Raw genomic sequence first — 14,727 nt, 5'->3', positions numbered from 1 at the left:
CGTCAGAGTGTCAGAGATATTACTGCCACTATCGCCACTGCCGCCAACGTTTATTGGACATTAGTTTATGCAACGCCAGTGTTGATGGTGACAACGCCACAAGTGATACAATGAACGACACACCCTCCCGGTCTTTGCTTTTGGGCCATGCAACTTGACCATTTATTTATGTTAATCGAAAATGAAACTGTTGGCAGTTGTGTTAGACCATTTTATTAGAGGAAAATTTATTGGTCAAAAAATTAAAAAAAAACTGTCTAAATGAATGAAAATTCCAGAGAAAAAAATTAAAAACGGCCGCAACTGTCTAAAATAAATGGAAATGGATTAAAATTCATTATGTTTTGAAATGTTTTCTAAATGTTTTTCTAAACTATTTATTAGCAGGAAAAACAAATTCAATGAAGATTTATTTATTTTAACGAAATTGGCTAAAACTCATTATGGACTAAGACATTGAAATTCTTGGGGAAAAGTGAATGGTGAAATGGCTGGATATTAAGCAGGGTGCTACAGATTAATGGTATAGAAATTATAGTTGGCTTATAATACACACCCTACATAGTGTATATATTTTAGCTATTATATTTTGGCAACACTGGTTTCAAAAGCTCCCGGCCGTTTCGAGTTTTGTTTCATTGTCAAACATTTTCAGTTTGGTCTATAATTTAACCATGAATCGTCTTACAAACGAACCAAGCTTGCATATTATTGAATTATATTATCAAAATGCGTGCCCTGTTAAAAAAGTTCATTCCGCTCGTCTTCCATTGAGTGACGAAGCTCATTTTTGTCTCAATGGGTAAGTAAAAATGCAGAATTGTTGATTTTAGAGTGAAGATCAACCAGAAGTATTGCAGGAGCTACCAATGCATTCCGAAAAAGTCACAGTTTGGTGCGGTTTATGGGCTGGTGGTATCATTGGACCGTACTTCTTCACAGATGATACGAATCGTAGAGTAACTAGCAACTTGTTTTTTGCCAAAAATGCAAGACGGTGCCACATGCCACACAGCATGCGTAATAATGACCTAATTAAGAGACGAGTTCGGGACCGGGCGATTGGCCGCCTAAATCGTGTGATTTTACATCTTTAGACTATTTTTTGTGGGGCTATATAAATGCCCACATTTAGCTCTATCGCCCGATTTCACCTATTTTAAAGGCTTTTGACGGTATTTTTCAACAAATGTTGCTGTAATTATGAATTATGAAAATATGAAAACCAAAAATGATCAAGATAGGTCCATGTTTCGACATAGGCCCACTATTGCGATACCGCCCGATTTGACCGGTTTTGAGAGGTTTATCATATTTTTCAACAAATAATATTTAAGCTCATTTTTGTCTCAATGGGTATGTAAAAATGCAGAATTGTTGATTTTGGAGTGAAGATCAACCAGAAGTATTGCAGGAGCTACCAATGCATCCCGAAAAAGTCACAGTTTGGTGCGGTTTATGGGCTGGTGGTATCATTGGACCGTACTTCTTCAAAAATGATGCGAATCGTAACGTAACTACCAACTTGTTTTTTGCCCAAAATGCAAGACGGTGCCACATGCCCATGGCCTTATTGAGAGACGAGTTCGGGACCGGTCGATTTGCCGCCTAGATCGTGTGATATTACGTCTTTAGACTATTTTTTGTGGGGCTATATAAATGCCCACATATAGCTCTATCGCCCGATTTCACCTATTTTAAAGGCATTTGACGGTATTTTTCAACAAATGTTGCTGTAATTAGGCATTTTGGATTCTCAGAGAGTAATAAATATGCAAACCAAAAATTATCAAGATAGGTTTGTGTTTCGGCATAGCCCCACTATAGCGGTACCACCCGATTTGACCGATTTTGAGAGGTTTGATCATATTTTTTAACAAATATTGCTCTAATTAGGCATTTTTGATTCTCAGAGGGTACTAAATATGCAAACCAAAAATTATTAAGATAGGTTCATGTTTTGGCATAGCCTCCCATACTACGATACCTCCCGATTTCAACTATTTTTTACGTTTTGACATATAGCGGTATCGCCCGATTTCAACTATTTTAAAGGGATTTGACGGTATTTTTCAACAAATGTTGCTGTAATTTGACATTTTTGATTATCAGAAGGTAATAAATATGCAAACCAAAAAATATCAAGATAGGTTCATGTTTCGGCATAGCCCCACTATAGCGGTACCGCCCGATTTGACCGATTTTGAATGGTTTGATGATATTTTCCAACAAATGTTGCTGTATTTAGGCATTTTGGAGTCATAGAGGGTACTAAATATGCAAACCAAAAATTATCAAGATAGGTTCATATTTTGGCATAGTTCTCTATACTGTGATACCGCCCGATTTCATAAATTTTTAAGGTTTTGACCGTGTTTTGCCCGATTTCATAAATTTTTAAGGTTTTGACCGTGTTTTTGAACAAATGTCGCTGTAATTTGGTATTTTGACTTTTTAGAGGTTAAAAATGTGCAAAGTAAAAATTTTCAAGATAGGTCCACCCGAATTCCAGTTCCAGAATACTTATGTTAGTCAATGTATATTATTGGGTTGCCCAAAAAGTAATTGCGGATTTTTTAAAAGAAAGTAAATGCATTTTTAATAAAACTTAGAATGAACTTTAATCAAATATACTTTTTTTTACACTTTTTTCTTAAGCAAGCTAAAAGTAACAGCTAATAACTGACAGAAAAAAGAATGCAATTACAGAGTCCCAAGCTGTGAAAAATTTGTCAACGCCGACTATATGAAAAATCCGCAATTACTTTTTGGGCAACCCAATAATACTATCACTGCACTTTCCACTTACTTGTCAGGTGATAATGAAAATCATTCCAAATTTTCTTCTTTTTTGTTCTTTAAAACTTTTTATTTTGACATCTTCACATTCCATTCAAATTTTCTTTATTTCCTTATTCTGTGGAAAATCATTCATGCATGACTTCATGGTGAAGATAATCTTGTTTATTATGAAATCTCATTTGGTTAATCTTGCTTCCTTTTATGAATATGAATGACAATAGGTTTGGAGTTCAATTTCCATTGAAATGAAACATTAATTTCTTTATTTCAAAGAAAAATTGTTGCATTTCTTCACATTACATTTATTATATCAAGACTCTACCTAATCAACATCATCATTGCCATCATCTTCATCATCATTGCACTCCTTCTTCCTGCATAACATTTTTCATGTGTGCGGAGGAATTATTATCATCACCATTATCATAGTTGTTGAAACCGGTAAAATTGATGTTTTTCTTTTTTTGCCTTAAGAAAATGACCTTTTATTCTTTTAATTGCCTTTTGAACTAACATCTATCTATACGTTGGTAAAAACAGATCATAACATAAAACTTAAACAAAAGCAATGCTAGCTGTATTCTTTATGCCCCATAGACAATTTGCCTACCTGAATGTTGGCTGGCTGCTCTAGTTTTCCAAACATGACTGGCATATCTAACATAACAAACGACTAAACCAGCGGAAAGGGCAAGTCACTTAAGGGAAAAATGTCTATTAAACGGTGGCTGAAAATAATGGAAATTTGTTGAAGTCTCCCTCTTTCTCGACGTCTTTTGTTTTATTTGTTCTTATTCTTTGCTGGTGAATGAATATGTTGGCATAAGTTCAATGTTGTAATGCTGATTTACCAATTGCCGAAAGATCCAGATCATAGATAGAGATCAGGTAGCCAGATGATGTCTGAGGAATTTAAATTGGGAAATCATACCTTTAATGGTTTTGGTTTCTTGTTGAGAGTTTTTGTAGTTATTCTTGGAAAAGTGACTGGAAATGAAAGGAAATACGTGGCAGTAGTGGGAGGAGAAAAAAAAATTATAACCAAACACTGCTACATAAACTGGAAATAAATTTTTTTAACTCATTTAAGTCTGATCCACTATTCTCTTGTCCCGTGTCCGCAGTTAATGAGATATTGTACGGACTTTTTCACAAAACTATAAAATAGGTTTATATGACAGTTCTATAAAGGAAATGTGTCAAATAAACTTATTTCAAATCTACATTAGGTTAGTTGAGGTTGAAAAGAGGTTGCACGAGTTCTTTGCGCGATATCTCTTTTTAAGCAAACAAAGAATAATGTTTAAAAACTGTTATGCCATTGGAGCTATATCAAGTTATAGTCCGATTTGGATTATAAGGGAATTGAATGTTGAAGACCATAGTAGAAGTCATTGAATAATATTTCAGTCCATTCGGATAAGAAATGCGCCTTGTAGGGACTCTAGAAGCAAAATCGGGAGATCGGTTTATATGGGAGCTGTATCAAGCTATAGATTGATTTAGACCATATTTGACACGTACATTGAAGGTCATGGGAGAAGCCGTTGTACAAAATTTCAGCCAAATCGGATGAAAATTGCGCAATCTAGAGGCTTAATAAGTCAAGATCCCAGATCGGTATATGGTAGCTATGTCAGGTTATGTACCATACTTAGCACAGTTGTTGGAAGTCATAACAAAACGCCTCATGCAAAATTTCTGCCAAATCGGATGAAAATTGCGCCCCAGCGGCATAAGAAGTCAAGACCCAAGGTCAGTTTATATGGCAGCTATACCAGGTTATTTACCGATTTCAAACATACTTAGCACGGTTGTTGAAAGTGGTAGCAAAACCATCACGATTTCAACCATACTTAGCACAGTTGTTGAAAGTGGTACCAAACCACGACGCGCAAAATTACAACCAAATCGGATGAGAATTGCGCCCTCTAGTGGCTTAAGAAATCAAGACCCAAGATCGGTTTATATGGCAGCTATGTCAGGTTATGAACCGATTTGAATCATACTTCACACAGTTGTTTGAAGTGATACCAAAACACCACGATTAGCATACGCTTTTGATCACTATCGTCATTTCGAAAGACGGACGGACGGACTAACGGACATGGCTAGATCGACTCAGAATGTCGCGACGATCAAGAATATATACACTTTATGAGGTCTTAGATCAGTGTTAGTATACAACCATTCTAAGGTGGTGGGTAAAAAAAAAATTTAATTTTTTGGTTATTAAAATATTTTTTTATAATATTCTGTAAATTTCCTTCTTATGGCTATAATTTTTTCCATATCTTCTAAAATATCATATTCCTCATCTCGTGCCATATTAAACCCATTTCCAAAATTCATTTATCTGCCACTTTATTAAGTCTCCCATGTGTCATTCTAAGGGATCATGTCAAGCTGCCCAAAGCCTTTAAATCAAATGTTAAATTAACCAAGTAATAGACATGACCAAAGCATTATAAATTCTTGTTTTTCTCTCTCGCTTTTGATGTTCTGCTCAATTTCTTGGCAAAGATTCTATAAAAATAGACGCCATACTAAACCACTCTTCCTGACACCTTGAAATGTCTTCTTCTTCTTCTTGTTCTTAATAAAAATACCTTTTTCTTTAAAATTGATTTTAATTTATTTCGAAATTTGGCGCCTAATTGAAATTCTTCTTCAACACACAAAATATTCCGCTTTGTTGATCAATGATCAGACATAGAGTACAAATTTCCTACCATAAGCCCAATGGCCATAGCCTTTATTTCTTTCTTCTTTGAGCAAATCATAGTGGAAACTGCCCAAGTTTCTGACTCGAATTTGTAATTAATGTCACATGTGTGTCTTGCTGGCTTGCTGTAGCTCCTGCTCCATCAAATGCAGCCTATAAAGTTTGAACGTAAATGGCATTGCTCCCCATGTCTTTAGTTTATGCCAAAACAAGAGTTTTACGAAATTGTCACCATAAATTTTGATGAGTTGAGATTTTAAATATGTTCTACTCTTCCTCATGATTTCAATAAGGGGGGAAATGGTTTGTTTTGGTGTTTTCGTTGAAAATAAAAACAAATTTATAAAAGGGTCAGAGAAGATCTGCTATCAATTGTTTGTTTCTTTGCCGTTGTACACACAAAAAAAATTAGTTTGCTGATATTAAATTAAAATTTTTTTCGAAACAACAGGAGAAAATGTTTGGTATTTTAGCGAAAAATTATTGCTATCCCATTTTCAGAAGACTTTCTGCTGTTACAGCAAACATTTATGTTGTTTTTATTAACGAATTTCTCTAAGGGTAGCTAGGATGTAAGGGGGAAAATGTTGTGTAAAATTAAAGATATTGAGACGAGATAGCGGAAATAAAAAATTAAAAATTTTGGGAAAATTCTATTTAAAAATGCTTCTCAAAACATTTTATCATAACTTGATTTTTGGGAAACTTTTTAAGCCAATTTGATTTTTTTTAGAAAATTTTTTTCTAATTTTTTACGAATGTTTGCAGAAATAGTTTTAAGTTAAAATTTTTGTGAATGAAATTTAACGTTGCCAAAAGTATTAAAAAAAAATACTCTGTCAAAGTTTTATCTTTAAAGGATGGGCTATTACATTTAAAACCACATTATAAACGTTTTTGTTGCGTCTCAAATCAATATTTCGATGTGTTACATACGGAGGGTATGAAAAAATATATTATTAATTGATGGTTGCATACTTTTAGGTGATCTAAAACACATTTTTAAACAAAAGTTAATGGAGGAGTTGAACAGCTCTTAAAAATTAAAAAAAGTAAATAAGAGCGAGGGAATAGTTATGTACATAAAACAAACATTATTTTTTTTTTGGAAATTGTTGCATACTTTTAGGTAACACGAAGCAAATACTTTTACAAAAAGTTTAAATTAAGTTTATATTTAATGAGACTTTTTATAACAATGAGTGATAAACATAATAAAGAAAACTAATGACTATAATGTTTTATCGTAATAACATAGAAAGTTAATTCAGCACCCTGCTTTAGCATAAATGGTTAAATGTATATGGATACATGACATTTGTATAATCGACGTCCTTGCTCCCATATATAAAAGAAAAGTCTTAATCTAAGGTTGTAACTTAAAGTTAAAATATTAAAATAAATAACTAATAATAAAAAAAAATCAAAACAAAAATTAAAAAAGTAGGTTAAGATATAGCTACCCACGGTTATGGTCCGATTTTAGACCATATTTAGCACGTATGTTTAAGGTCATATAAGAAATCGGTGTAAAAATTTTAAGGCACGTCAGGTAGGAATTGCGCCCCGATATATTTAATTTACCATACCAACCGACCTATACTTATAGGAAGTATTCGTGCAAAATGTCGAACGCTTGCGTGCTTTTGACAGAGGAACACACGAACGCAATGTCAAGACCATCAAGAATACATATACTTAGTTGGGTCCCAGATCAATATTTCAATGTGTTACAAACTTAATGACGAAATTAGTATTCCCCATCTTATGGTGGAGGGTAAAAAAAATTTCTTTATTGATGGTTGCATACTTTTAGGTGATATGAAGCACATACGTCAATAAAAAGTAAAAAAGAGAGTTGAAAAAGTTCTATAAGTCTGAAAAACCATTTAAATAAGAGTGAGGTAGTAGTTGTGTACATAGAACAAAATAATGTACATAAAAAAAAAATTTTTTTGGAAATTGTTGCATACTTTTTTGTGACATGAAGTAAATACTTAAACAAGAAATACAATTGAGAGTTAAAATGGTTCGAAAAATATAAACCTTATCAAGTGAAATTTAGGAGATAGTTATTTTTGACCAAAATATTAAATTTACAAAATAATAGTAAAATTGGTTTATTGAAAATTTTTTTTATTATACATTTTTCTTCTTTATTTTTTTTAGAAATTTGGTTTTCCTTTTGCAATGAAAATTTGTTAAATATCAAAATTTCTCTCATGATTTTTCTTTAATTTTATAGTCTTTTTTCCATCTCTCCTTTTCACCTCGCCTCCCTTTGTAGGAGCAATCAATTAAGATCACCTACCCCCCTAGGGTTTTCTAAAAATATCAGCCATTACTCCTCCCATGATCTCATTTCTGTTTCATTGTGGCTCTTCTATAGGTTTATGATCTTTCGCTCTTTTTCCATTATTTTCCTGTATACCGACAAGAGAAATTATGTTAAGAAACGCATAAATTTTGCAATTAAATCCCTAATGAGACAAATTCAAACAGACACAATGGTGGGGAAAAATGCTAAAAATAAATAAAACACACGCCACATTAACGAAACAACAACGTTGACATATAATGAAAATACCTATATATGGCAAAGGTCAAAGGTAAAAGAAGATAACAAACAAAATTAACAAAACAAAAAAAAAAAAAAATAAAACAATAGATGGGGTCTTTTGGAAGTAAGTTATTCGTAGGGAAAGCTTTCTGAAAATCCATAAGAATGAAATTCCAAAGCAGTTCATTACTTTTGCTCTTATTTCAAGTATTCTCTGCCATACAATTTTCTTAACTTGTATGTCCTTGAAATTCCTAATGAGTATTTTTACTAGATAATCTTTTTGGCTTTTCAACTTATATCATTCTCTAACATGTTGTACTTTCAAACATATGTGATCTATACCCAAGATTTACATAGTCACATACGATTTTTATGAGGGGAACCAAAGCCAAAAAGAAGTACACAGGCTATGCGTTTGCATAAAAATCCAACATTTTCAGGGGGACCCTAAAAATAACTTTACAGCAAAGTAGTCGTCAACGAAGACGGCGACTACGACTGCCTGAGACATTTCATCAACAGTGGAAAAGTGATTTTTCTTATTTTTATCTTTTCATTTTACTATCTCCCAGCACTTCATCTTGTCTACAGCCGGGCTGTTGATGGCAAGGAGTAAGACTATGTTAAAGGCGAAGGGGTAACTATCTCATTGGCAACTCTTGCAACTTGTTGATTTGTTGGAAAACAAGGGGAAAAAGAAAACAAGCAAAACATTTACGGTGTGAATGTGAGAAAAATAGATTCCTGTTTTCTTTTGAAGATGTGAAAGAAACTTTATTTGCATTTCAATTTGTTGAACATCTGTAAGTTGGTGCGAATGTTTAAAATTCCAAAAGAAAAATTATTTTTCGTTTAGTTTAAGCAAAACCATATCTCAGGAGGTTAGTTTTTAGAATTGTCAACCCTAATGAGAAAGAAGTCAAGGTAGCGAAAAAACTAAAGTTGAGGAAACAATGCCTGGGGAAAGTAATTAAATTAAAAATAGGGTAATTATATGAAAAAAGTCGAAAAAATGTGAACACGAAAATAATAATTGAGAGACTATAAAAAAAAGTTATGATAATGTAAACAAAAAATTTATAAAAAGTTCAAAAATTGGTGCATACCTTTAGGTTATATGAGAGCACATTCTTAAGAAAAACTAAAAATAGGGAGTAGAAATGATGGAGTGTCCCCCGTGTCTTAATGGAATGTTCATGGGAATATTGGTTAAGTAGTAGTAGAAATGATTCTATGAAATTAAAATACAACTTAATATAAAAATAAAAATTTATATTTTATCCAAATAAAGTTTCAATAAAATTATATTTATTATTGTTTGCATATTTTAAGGTGATATGAAGTATATACTTAACAACAAAGTTAAAAAGGAGTTGAAATGGCTTTACAAAATAGAAATACAACTTAAATACCAACAAGGAAATAGTTATTTCATACAGAATCAAAATAAACGAAATATGTTTAAAAATTGTTGCATATTTTTAAGTGATACATAGCAAATTCTTTTACAAAAAGTTCAATTGAGAGTTGAAATGGCCCTAGAGATGCAAATAAAACTATTCAACTAGACATTTAGAGATAGTTAATACATTGAAATCTAATATTTCCAAAATATAATTAAAAAGTTGCATTCTTTTAGGGGTTACAAGGCAATTACTTTAAGAAATAGTTAAAATAGAATAAAAGTGAAAAGATGGAATTGGAAAACAAGCCAATCAATACGGAGGAGCTGATGTTGGTTGTTCTGCTTTCCCTGCATTCATCCTGCTTCTTTTGTTAAGAAAATATTCATAATAATAAAGAAAACTCTGAATTTAAACAGCTTAAATCCATTGTTTACAATTTTTTATTTAGAAAGGTTTTTGTTTGCAAAAAAAAAAAAAAATTCGCATGTTTGTGAAATTTGAATTTTTGTTTTAATCGATTCTTTTCTTATTAGTTCTTTTAACAATTGTGACACTGGCAATTGACACCAAATCTTTGCACTCATTGACATCTTAATGTGATGTCTGCTAGATCAAAATAAAAAAATTACGAAATATGTTCAAAAGTTGTGGCATACTTTTAGATAAATTGAGTAATTTCTCAAACAAAAAAAAATATATAAAATGAAAATAGAGAGTTGGAGGAGGCCACCTTGGATCGAAAAGTGGAGGTGGTTTTTCCCTCCTAATGCTGGTAACATTTGTGAGGTACTATGCCATGTAAAGCTTCTCTCCAAAGAGTTGTCGCACGGCGGCACGCCGTTCTGTCTCGGCTATAAAAAGGAGGCCCCTTATCATTGAGCTTAAACTTGAATCGGACAGCACTCAGTGATATGTTAGAAGTTTCCCCTGTTCCTTAGTGGAATGTTCATGGGCAAAATTTGCAGTTGAGAGTATAAATGGTTCTTGGGTATTGAAAAACTCCTTAATATATAAATAATGATTGTCTGCATGATCCAAATAAAACATGTGCAAACCATGTTAAAAAACTATTGCATACTTTTTGGAGATATGAACCACTTTCTTAAAAACTTAAAATAGAGAGTAGAAATGGTTCTTGGGTTCTGAAATCTTAACGTGGTAAGGTTAAGTTAGGTTGAAAAGACGGTGCGGATATTATTCTGCATCTTAAGGACATACACCTAAGCCAGTAATCGGCTTTTTGTGCGTTCTAAATACAAAAAAACTAACCTCGAAAAAGAAAATCTAAGTTAGAAGTTCCGTGCTACTTACAAAACCCTTAATTGTTTTCCATGCTACGCCTCTAGGTTGAACGCGAAAGCCGGGTAATAACATAGGAAATGCTTCAACGTCTCATATTAAAAACTAGGAAAAATAAGGCATACAAATAAAAAGTTCAAAAATGTGTTTAAAAAGTGTTGCATATTTTTATATAATATTTTATTTTATTTAATAAAAAAATGAAAATGAAATTAAAATGTCCCCAAAAAATTGAATAGCAACTCAAGGGTTTTTTTTTGCACCAGTTGCACCAAATTTTTCAACTCATTGACATCTTAATATGATTGTCTGCTTGATGCAAATGAAAAATTTCCAAAACATGTTTAACAACTGTTGCATACTTTTAGGTGATATGAACCAGTTTCTTAAAAAATAAAAATAGAGAGAAGAAATGGTTCTTGCTATTGAAAAACTTAATTAAAAAATGGGAGAAACAAGGCATACAAATAAAATTTTTAAAAATATGTTTAAAAAATGTTGCATATTTTTAGGTGAGATGAAACCCATATTTAATCAAAAATTTAAAATGCATTTGAAATATCCCCAAAAAATAAAAAAAACTCAAATAAAAGCTTTGATATAGTCATAATATTTACAAAATATGTTTAAAAATTTTTGCATACTTTTAGGTGATATAAAGCAAATTTTCAAACATAGTACTAAATTCAGAGTTAAAATGGTCCTAAAAATTTAAGACAAGTCAATTAAGAACTAGGAGATAATTATTTTAACGAATGAAATATACAAAAAATATTATTAAAAAATTATTGCATAATTCTAGGTTTTACAAAGTTTTACTTTAGTAAAAAGTTAAAAAGAAGCCAGCGATGGTCCTAAGAAATTACAAAAAGTTAAAATTAAGAAGTATGAGATAATTTTTGCATGTAAATTTAATATATATAGAATATGTAATTTTTTTACAAATTTTTAGGCGCTATGAAGCACAGACATTTGTTTAACTTGCAGTAAACCTTCTGCTTTTAGTAAGTTTTTTCATTAACACCAAGGACAACTCTGAATTTTAACAAAAACTCCCCTCGAATCCATTGTATTGAGAAAATAAGTTTTTTGTTGTCTTAAAAAAGAATTTTCACATAGCTCACAATAATGGCCTCACCTTTTTCTGTTTTTTTTTTGTTTAAAATTAATTTTTTCTTGTTAAAATTTTCTTGATAAATGGTGACACTGACAGTTCGCACCAAATCTTTCAAGTTATTGACAACTTAATGAGATTGTCGTTTTTAGTTTTTTTTCTCTTCAAAATTATCTCAACAATATACGAACATCAAAGTATTTATTTAATGATAACCAACATTATTTTCAATTTCAAATATTTACTTCACATAAACAAAAAACAAAAATTGTTCAATAGCCTCTGCTCCAAAAGTGAAAACACCCTAAAATCGAATGACCAAGAAAATACAGCACAACTAAAGAAAACGAACTAAACGAAACGAAACAACGAAAATCAACAAAACGTTCAATAAATTCCATACAACAGAAAAAGAGTCAAAATGCCGAAACACAGAAAATGATCTTCGTCAATCATCATTAGTCGGACAAAGAGTGTAACGCCTTTTGAAAATATTTGAAAAACTTAATTACCCCAAAAAACATTACACCCCTCAACAAACCAATGAAAAGAGAATGAATGGTAAAGAAGTTGGGCAATTATAGCTACAAATGAAGATAATATTTGAATTGTTCAAATAATTGGACAATGGGAATATATTTCGAATTTCACACACATCGATTGGGGTAATACAAAACTTTGTTTTGGGGGCTCAATAACATGCATAAAGAGTAAATAGTATGTGTTGTTTTTTTAAGATAAAGTCTAAAAGAAGTTAATGGTTTTCATTTCTTGGAAATTGAAAGCTTATTTTAATGAAGTAGACTTGTCAAAGCTTAGATCACATTGAATTAGAAAGGAAGCCGGAACAAACACTTTGAAATATTTGAACAGCTTGTCTCAACATATTGTCTATAAAATATTTTTTTCCCAAAAAAATATCATACAGCCGGATTTTGTCCGGCTGCAAACCATAGGGTAATATGTTTCTATTGCAAAAAGAAAAACGGCACGTGGCAAAATTTGTTCCAAATAATTCTTACCCAACCCACCCCTTAACCTACCAAATATATATTTAGACCAATCACGACAATATGGGACTCAAATGAAAGGTATTTAGGATAAGAAAACTTATCTGATATCCTAATGTGGACCAAATTTTAGGGGGACCACCCCAAACCCCAAATCACCCCTAAATCGGACTTATTTGCCGACCATGGCAATATGGGACTCAAATGAAAGGTATTTGCGAGTAGAATACAAATCCGATATCAAGTTTTTGAGGGTCCTCCCCTCCCCCAAAATACCCCCCAAACAGGACTAATTTACTGAAAATAGGGCACTACATTTTTTGATATCTGAAGAGGGGCAGACCCTCCCCCTTACCCTAATTTTCAGAAACGCCAGATTTTAAAGATGGGTGGTGCGATTTAAGCGAAATTTACCCTAAAAATAAAAATTTGATATCCACAATTCGAATGGGGTACCAAGGGGGGCCGCCCCACCTTTAAACCTACCAAATATATATTTATGCCATTCACGACAATATTGGACAATGAAAGGTATTTAGGATAAGAAAACGTATCTGACATCCATTTGAGGACCAAGTTTAGGGGGATCACCCCAAACCCCAAAACACCCCTAAATCGGACTTATTTACAGACCATGGAAATATAGGACTCAAATTATAGGTATTTGCGACTAGAATGCAAATCCGATATCAAGTTTCTGAGAGTCCACCCCTTTCCCGAAATACCACCAAACAGGTCTTATTTACTGACCATTATAATATAATATAAATAAAAGGTATTTCAAGTGTAGAATACGAATCTGATATCCAAATGTGGGACCAAGTGTTTGGGGGCGCCCAAACACTTGGGCGGCCTGCCCCTGCCAAAAATAGTCCCCAAAGAGGACACATTTTAGACCATAGCAATATGGGTCTCAAATGAAAGTTCTTTGGCAGTAAAGCACAAATTTTACATCAATATTCGGGGAAAAGTGTCCATGAGGGCACCCCACCCCCATAACACCACCCATTTAGGACATATTTGCTGACCAGTCCAATATGCTATACTAAGAGGTGTTTTAGAGAAGAACACGAATCTGAGTTACATTTTCTGGGTCAAGTCACTGAACGGCCCCTACCCAAACCGGTCATGTTTGCCGACTATAGAAATATGGGGCTCAAATGAAAGTTATTTGGGAGTAGACCACAAATTTGATATCAAAATTCGGGACCAACTGCCAAGGGGACGTCCCACCCCCATAACAACCCCCAAATAGAACGTAGTTGATCACCATGACAATTTGGGTCTTAAAGGGAGTGGATCTCGATATTGATAGTTTTTAAGGCCCATACCCCAAACCGGTAGGAGGCACCCTTTTGCAGTAGGGGGTTTAAATGACAACCATAACAACCCCCAAATAGAACGTAGTTGATCACCATGACAATTTGGGTCTTAAAGGGAGTGGATCTCGATATTGATAGTTTTTAAGGCCCATACCCCAAACCGGTAGGAGGCACCCTTTTGCAGTAGGGGGTTTAAATGAAAGTTATTTGAGATTACAAAACGAATTTGATATCTAATTTTAAGGCCTATGGCAGTATGGGGTTCAAATAAATGATATTTGAGAGTAGTGCACAATGTTGATAGTTTTTCAGAGCTAAGTGTTTGGGGGACGACTCCACTCCCCAAAACACCCCTAACTCGGCCATATTTACCGACCGTGACAAGGTGAGGCTCAAACTGGAAGGTACTGGTGAGAAGAGTACGAACTTGATACCCACTTACGGGACCAATTTTCTGGGGGGTACCCCTTCCCTAAAACACCCCAC

General features: G+C 33.0%; 1 protein-coding gene and 1 long non-coding RNA gene across 5 annotated transcripts in view; one reads left to right on the top strand and one right to left on the bottom strand.

The window, feature by feature from the left end:
- The window catches only part of LOC106081410 (interference hedgehog), a 218,317-nt gene that overhangs the window by 62,129 nt on the left and 141,461 nt on the right, over nt 1-14,727 (top strand). The gene's annotated exons all lie outside the window — the stretch shown is intronic.
- LOC106081413 (uncharacterized) lies at nt 3,131-3,938 on the bottom strand. Its single transcript, XR_001220358.2, has 3 exons — nt 3,654-3,938; nt 3,413-3,530; nt 3,131-3,322 (listed from the first exon to the last, which is right to left on the bottom strand). It is a non-coding gene; the product is annotated as an uncharacterized LOC106081413 (long non-coding RNA).

Source organism: Stomoxys calcitrans, chromosome 4 (genome assembly GCF_963082655.1).
Source record: "Stomoxys calcitrans chromosome 4, idStoCalc2.1, whole genome shotgun sequence".
Lineage (NCBI taxonomy): Eukaryota > Metazoa > Arthropoda > Insecta > Diptera > Muscidae > Stomoxys > Stomoxys calcitrans.
Note: the sequence above shows the minus strand (reverse complement) of the source record. Positions and strands in the feature narration are given on the sequence as shown.